Genomic DNA, 7,620 nt, shown 5'->3' on the forward strand with positions numbered 1-7,620 from the left:
TTCTTTCTTTCTTTCTTTCTTTCTTTCTTTCTTTTCTTTCTTTCTTTCTTTCTTTCTTCCAAATGTCATTTTTGCTGAATGCTGTTGATCAAATAATTAACTAAGGTGAGCCCAGGTTCATGTTAATGCATGCTTGTATAGGAAAGAAGGAATTGATGGCAGACATCCTGAAAAATATCTATCATGAGAAAGGCGAGCGACATTGGTATAGCAGCGGACTGAAAGCTTGATGGGAGTGATTTAAGGGAGAATCGGAGAAAACAAATGTGACATGAAAAACTCAGATAATTACTTTGAGAATGCTTATGCAAAGAGCAAAAAGTAATTGGCCATGGGAAGAGAAATGGCAACAAAGAAAAAATGGACAAGAGAAAGAATCTGTTTGTATGCTAATTGTAGTGATTTATTAAAGAGCCAGATTTCATCTTTTCATTCATATGTATATGCATGTAAAAATATTACAATATTATTATTGCCAGTACAAACAATATAGAAGTGCTCAAATATATTCTGAGAGGGATTTAAGCTTTGGTTCCAAGGAAGCAGATTCTGAGGCAAAAGTTTCTGTGTTAATATTTATTAAAGTACATGCTGTGGACTGATTTGTGTCAGTCCAAATTTCATATGTGGAAGCCCTAACCCCCAATGTGACCGTACTGGAGATAGGGTCTTTAAGGAGGTGATTAAGTTAAATGAGATCATAAGGGTGGAGGCCTGATCTGATGAACTCGTACCTTTATCAGAACTCTCTCCACCACAAGAAGACACAACATAAGGCAGTGGTCTACAAGCCAGGGAGGGAGCTCTTACCAAAACTGGGCCATGCTGGCCTCTGATCTCTGACTTCCAGCCACCAGAAATGTTAGAAAATAAATTTGTTGTTTAAGTGATCCAGTCCATGGTATTTTGCTCTGGCAGCCTGAGCTGATTAATACAATATGCGAATTCAGGGAGGCAGGAGTGAAGGAAAGGGAAAACGAGTTAGGGAAAGAGAGGAAATAGGACGGACGGGACATTTCTAAGCTGGCCACTGAATATTTTAAGCATAGTTGATTGCCTACTATATCTTTGAACAATAAATAAATAAAACATTTTAAAAAGCCTTACAGGTACACAGTAAAATAGAAAATTCAGAATTTTCCATAATTTACTTAATCTGGAGAACTAATGGAGACAAATGACTAAATACGTTTTCTTTGTTAGGTGTATAATGTTCCTAATCTGTCTAATTCTTCAGGTATGTGAAGATGGATCTTAAGACTGAACTTCTTCCAGTGCTTACACTCCCTAATGGAAATAGATTAATACATCTTTAATGTATTGCATTTTTTCAGAATAACAAGAAGAGGATTTGCAGTTACATTTGCAAGCCACCTCCTCACACCTCACTTTGGCATCCCCATGTGTATTTTTGGTTTGATTTTAAGAGACTCCTTGAATAATGGTCTTCCCATAAGTTTGTGCAGACAAAGTTAAACAGTCTCAGCAATTACATAAGTAACTTATATGTACATATTTTTGTCTTTAAGCTCAAAATTTTAATAAACATAAAACATTCAACTGTTCTATTGAACACTCTGACTGCTCATGTAATATCATTACTTACAATGTTAAACATACTTGTAGTTGTCCTCTTCACACCTCTAGGGAAAAAAAATAAGAATGGATTATTCAGATGATTTAAATCCCTTTGAGACATGGGCCTTACAGCAATACTATAAATTTTGTTTTCCCTCCAAGGTTACTTGCAATGTTGGCCTTGATTTAAAACCCAAGATTCTGAGGGAAATGGCAATGATATTGAGCTCTGACAAATTGAATTGGTCTCAAGGTATTGGAGGATGACTAATAAATCTGCAAGCTGATCCAGAAAATATTCTATACAAGCTATTTTTTCTTCTTGAAACACATGTGACACCTTTATGTGTTAATACCACTAGCTGCTTGGTTTACTTAAATTGTGTGTTTGGGAGTGATTTCATTCTTGTTATGGTCAACACTCACCTGTCTATGACAATTGCTTTGGATAAAGATACAAAGGAGTACTATTTTGTTTTGTTCTCCATGCGGTGTAGCATTTTATTTTTAATGTCTCCTTTTTCTAAGAATTGGCAAGGTAATGTTTACTACTATATTTTGTGTAGTTTGTCATGCCATGAAAGGGAATACCATGTTTTCATGAGACTGTTCCAGGAATATGACTTACAATTGCCATTTTACTACTGTACATCAAAACATATAAGCACTTTTACTGATACCAGAAAGAACAGGATAACATGTCTAAAACATAACGTGAATTTTTAGAAGTTTCATGAAGAGATTCAAAGACAGAATTATACAGTTTGAATGTAACCCTCTTAACCCTATTTTCGACAAGGCTTTTTACAGGTCTATTTTTAAAGTAATACTATTTATCAAGATATTTGCATGAAATATTTTCTTCTTATACACATTTAGAAGCCATCTCAGAAATGTCATCATTATTTTATTATGTTCAGTTAGCCAGCATACAGTACATCATTAGATTTTGATGTAGTGTTTAACGATTCATTAGTTGCATATAACATCCAGTGCTCATTACAACACGTGCCTTGTAGCTCACTATGATGGTATAGTGGTTAGTACTCCACGTTGTGTAACATCATCATTTTTATTTATTAATTTATTGCTGTGTTTGTAGATATGGGAGATATAAATGACTTATGCATCAGATCTGGAAAAGGCTTCCTGATCCTGCTCAAATGCCTTCTCTCTCACAAACGTTCCCTGTTGCTTCTTCCCAATGAATCTTTCCTTTACAGACTCCAGCCTTTAACTGCACAATTACAGTTTTATTACATATATAGAGTCCTAATTTCATTTTGTACCATATAAATATTACAAAAATAGATAGGAAGTTCCATACAACATATCTAGTGTCCCTTTACTTCGTATCTTTTCTTCTTGAGGAAGCTTTGCTTGGCCACACTAACTTGTACTATTTGTTTACTTCCTCACAACCATGGAGCACTTGATATTAATATCATACTTTACATGTCCCATACTATTAATATTGTACCTTTATTTTTCAGGTGTGCATATTTTATTTATGCACTTCTTTTGAAAGTCAAATGAGGGTAGGTACTAAGGCTTACATATTGAATAGAAAGAACATGTGGCTCCATGGCATTTGAGATAACTATTAAAGGGATTGTATTTGCTATTACATAAACTTTGAGTAAAAATTGTGTTGTGATATAAATTATAACTATGTTGTTGCTTCAAAACATTTTATCTTCTACTAAAGTATTTTAAAATTAAGCTATTGAATTCATAAAATAAATTAGTCTCTCAAAGGGTAAAATTCTATGTCATGAATAATGATGATAAAATGTGAAAAAATAACCCACAACTGAATCAAAGATTAAAAGAAAATGTTTTCAAACTTACAAGAAAAAAAAATGACAGGGGCGCCTGGGTGGCTCAGTCATTAAGTGTCTGTCTGCCTTCGGCTCGGGTCATGATCCCAGGGTCCTGGGATCGAGCCCTGCATTGGGCTCCCTGCTCGGCGGGAAGCCTGCTTCTCCCTCTCCCACTCCTCCTGCTTGTGTTCCCTCTCTCGCTGTGTCTCTCTCTGTCAAATAAATAAAATCTTAAAAAAAAAATGACAAAAAATAATTGAAACATCTAACGTGAGGTGATTGGTTAAATTGGGTGTGTTATGTGTGCATATGATGGGGTACTCTGAAATTCCTACAGACTGAGAAGAACATGCAACGAAATTTAAGAATTTTGTTCAAGTCCCATTAAACTAGAAAAATTATTTAAAAAAAAAAAGCAAGGTAAGAAGTACAGTGATAACAGTCCTCTTTGCCTGAGACTGAGAAATGTTCCAGGACAGGGAACTTTCAATGCTAAAACAAGTTAAGTTCCAGGAGAATTATGATGGGTTCATCACCTTACTGATGATCTGTTTTAAATCTGTGTGTTTGTGTATGTGATTTACTGTATATATAGGTACACACACAGACACACACACACAGTATATTTATATAACCCATATATGCCCCTAACCATACATATGTTATATACACACACATACTGAGAAAGACAAAGAAACAATGGATGCCTGGAAAAAAATATGCCAGAATGAATGTACAGCTGACCTTTGAACAACATGGGGGCTAGGGGTGCTGACCACCACATAGTTGAAAATTTGCATGTAATTTTGAATCCCCCAAAACTTAACTACGAATAACCTACTGTTAACCAGCAGTTTTACTGATAACATAAAAGTCAATTTGATAAGGACAATCTGTGTCCTAAGATGGCTGACCGAGCCAGCGAGAGAGTCCCAGTCCATGCCCCGGGGCTTTTCCGGGTTCTTCCCCCTGCTCTGCTTCCTGTGTGGACCAATCCGGGTTCTTCTCCCTGCCCCGCTTCGTGCTCGCGCCAAAAGCGCCAGGTATGCGGAAGTAGATGTGTATAAATTGCCCCCTTTGTTTGTGCTCAGGGTTCAGACCTTTGGAGACCACTCTCCTCTGGGCCCGCAGGTGTTAAATAAGCCTCCTATCCTCCAACATCTCCCAGTGCCACTTGGTTCTTCCGTCAGGCGATCCAGTCCAGGTTCCATAACATTTTGTTCCCTGACCAGGAAGCCCAACCGTGCTGGCCCATTGTTGCCACAGGTTTGGGGCAACGGCAGGGCAGTGATGTAATGAAGGATCATAACAGAGAAGATGCACCCTGCCTAATTTTTGGCAGTCTCCCGCCCCCCGCTCTGCTGTTCCCGCCAGACTCCAGGAGACTTGGCAGGTGAGGACCTGGTCCTGATGTTGGATTCTGATAAGGCCTGGGGCCCCAGGACCCAGGAAGGCCCACCCCCATTGGGGTGGAAGGGGAGCCTGATCACCTCCCTGAGACCTCTTAGAGGTCTCACAGGTAGGGATTCCCAGGGAGGGAATGTAAACACTTCTGGAGTGTGAATGTGTGAGTGAATGTGAAGTCCAACCCGGCTTGCTCAAGTGGACTGATTCTGTGACTCCATAGGCAGGCACCCTTAAGGTCCCCAGAAGCCTACAGAGTCTGAGTGGGCTCATCTGTAATTCCATGGTGAACGGCATACGGTCTATGGTGGCATCAGAATGGTTTCCAATCATAAGCCACAACGATGAGACCGCTACAGCTAAGCCTCACCCAAGCTCCTTCGGGACACGGCCAGATGGGCATCTGATTGGTCTCCTCATCTTAGGAGGTACCCCTCCCCCTTTTGTCTGTCTATGTGCCACCGCATATGGGGACATCAACATGGGGTCAGGGCAGAGTAAACCTACAGTTCTAGAGCCCATGATCAAAAATTTCAAGAAGGGGTTTTCGGGAGACTGTGGAGTCACGATGAACCCTGGCAAGTTGAGAACGCTATGTGAATTGGAGTGGCCCACCTTTGATGTTGGGTGGCCTTCAGAAGGGACATTGGATGTCCCAGCGATTCGTCGAGTATGGTGAGTTGTAACAGGAGAACCAGGACACCCTGACCAGTTTCCCTACACTGACTCCTGGCTAGGAATTTCTTGGACCCTTCCCCCCTGGGTGCGATTCGCTTGCAATAGGCAGGGACAGGCCAGAGTCTTAATTGCCTCATCCAAGCGACCTAAAGAAAATCAGCAAAAGCCCCAGTCTCCACAAATCCTAGCTGGAGATCCCAAGGATGAACTGACCCTGCCCCCACTGTACATATTGCCTACACCTGGCCCTTCAGCTCCAGACACCATAACACCCCATCCTACTCTGAAAAACCACAGGCGTGGTAGACCTCATAGAATCCCTCTTCCAGACTCATCGGCCAACCTGGGAAGACTGCCAACAGTTACTCTGCACCCTGTTTGACACAGAGGAAACGAGGAGAATAATGAAAGGTGCATGGCAGTACCTGGAAGAGCACATACCAGCGGGAGTCATCAACCCTGCTGCCTGGACTAATACGGCCACACCCAAAGAGCGCCCAGCATGGGACTTCACCACAACTGAGGGACAGGCACACATCCGCCGATACCAGGAGGCCCTCCTCCAGGGAATCTGGGCAGGAGCTAAGAAACCCATGAACATGATTAAGGTATCCTTGGTCACCCAACAACCAGGGGAGTCCCCCGGGGACTACTGTGAAAGACTATGTGAAGCCTACAGGATATACACTGCATTTGACCCTGAGGCACAGGAAAGCCAACAGATGGTAAACACCTCCAACAGCCCACAGTCAGAATGAAGGTGGGGGGCCAACCAGTGACTTTTATGGTTGATACTGGGGCCGAGCACTCTGTTGTCACCTCCCCATTGGCCCCTGTCAGCAAAAGGACTGCGACCATCCTTGGGGCCACCAGGATGCGGGCAATACAGCAGGCCTTTTGCCAGGCTCGCCATTGTGAACTTGGGGGCCACAAGGTCTGACATGAATTCCTTTATCTGCCTGGTTGCCCCATCCCTCCCCTGGGCCGAGACATACTCTCCAAGCTTAGGGCTCAGATAACCTTTGAGCCCACTGGACACACTAGCCTCCGATTGAACCCAAGGCAGAAGGAGACAGGTCTCTAATACTAGCAATTACCATGCCAAGGGAAGAAGAATGGAGGCTATTCTGTGCCCAGGCCCAACCGAACAGCCTGCTGGAGTTCAGACTCACCTTCCCTTCAGTATGGGCTGAAAACAACCCACCTGGACTAGCCTGGAATAGCAGAAGCCGCTTTCACAGAGATAAAGACCACCCTGGGCCTACCAGATGTAGAGAAACCTTTCAATTTCTTTGTGCGTGAAAAGGAAAAAATAGTGCTCAGGGTACTCACCCAGAGTAGACTAATAAAGTCTACTCGAGCCATCCAGATCTGCGGGATTAAGCCATAAAGAATCCAGAGCTCACGCTGTTCATCAATGGGAGCAGTTACCTACAAGACGGTGCCTGAAAAGTGGGTTATGCAGTAACCACAACCACTGAAGTCCTAGAAGCTAAGCATTACAAGCTGGATGGTCAGCTCAACAGGCTGCATTATATGCCTTAGTCTGAGCCCTCACCCTCGGTGAAGGCAAACAAGTCAACGTCTATACTGACTCTCGGTACACCTTTGCTACTGTACATATACATGGAGCCATCTACACAAGGAAAGGGGCCTCCTAACTGCCACAGGAAAAACTATCAAAAACAAGGAGATACTGAGAATCCTCAAAGCTGTCTGGTTTCCAAAGGAAGTAGCAGTCCTGCACTGTAAGGGACACCAGAGAGGAGATGACCCCATAGCATGGGGAAATCCTCTGGCAGGTGAGGCAGCCAAGACCGCAGCCAGTGAGGACATGAACAGAGCCCCTTCCCTCACCATGGCCCTAACACCCCTGAAAGAAATCCCTCCACCCAGTTACACTAAAAAGGAAAAGGAATGGGCCATGGCTGAGGGAGCCACCCTGACTGAAAAGGGGTGGTGGATGATGCCAGATGGGTGCATCTTTGTTCCAACAGCAACTGGAGGGCATCTAGTCAAGGAATACCACCAACTCACTCATCTGGGGAAAACTGCATTAGAGGCCCTTCTCAAGAAGCAAATCAGTCAGCTGCTAGCACTATGCCGAGCAATGAGTGAATGATAAATAACATGTGCT

Source organism: Callorhinus ursinus, unplaced genomic scaffold, assembly GCF_003265705.2.
Source record: "Callorhinus ursinus isolate GAN/ISIS: 27379988/994484 unplaced genomic scaffold, GSC_fseal_2.0 scaffold12, whole genome shotgun sequence".
Lineage (NCBI taxonomy): Eukaryota > Metazoa > Chordata > Mammalia > Carnivora > Otariidae > Callorhinus > Callorhinus ursinus.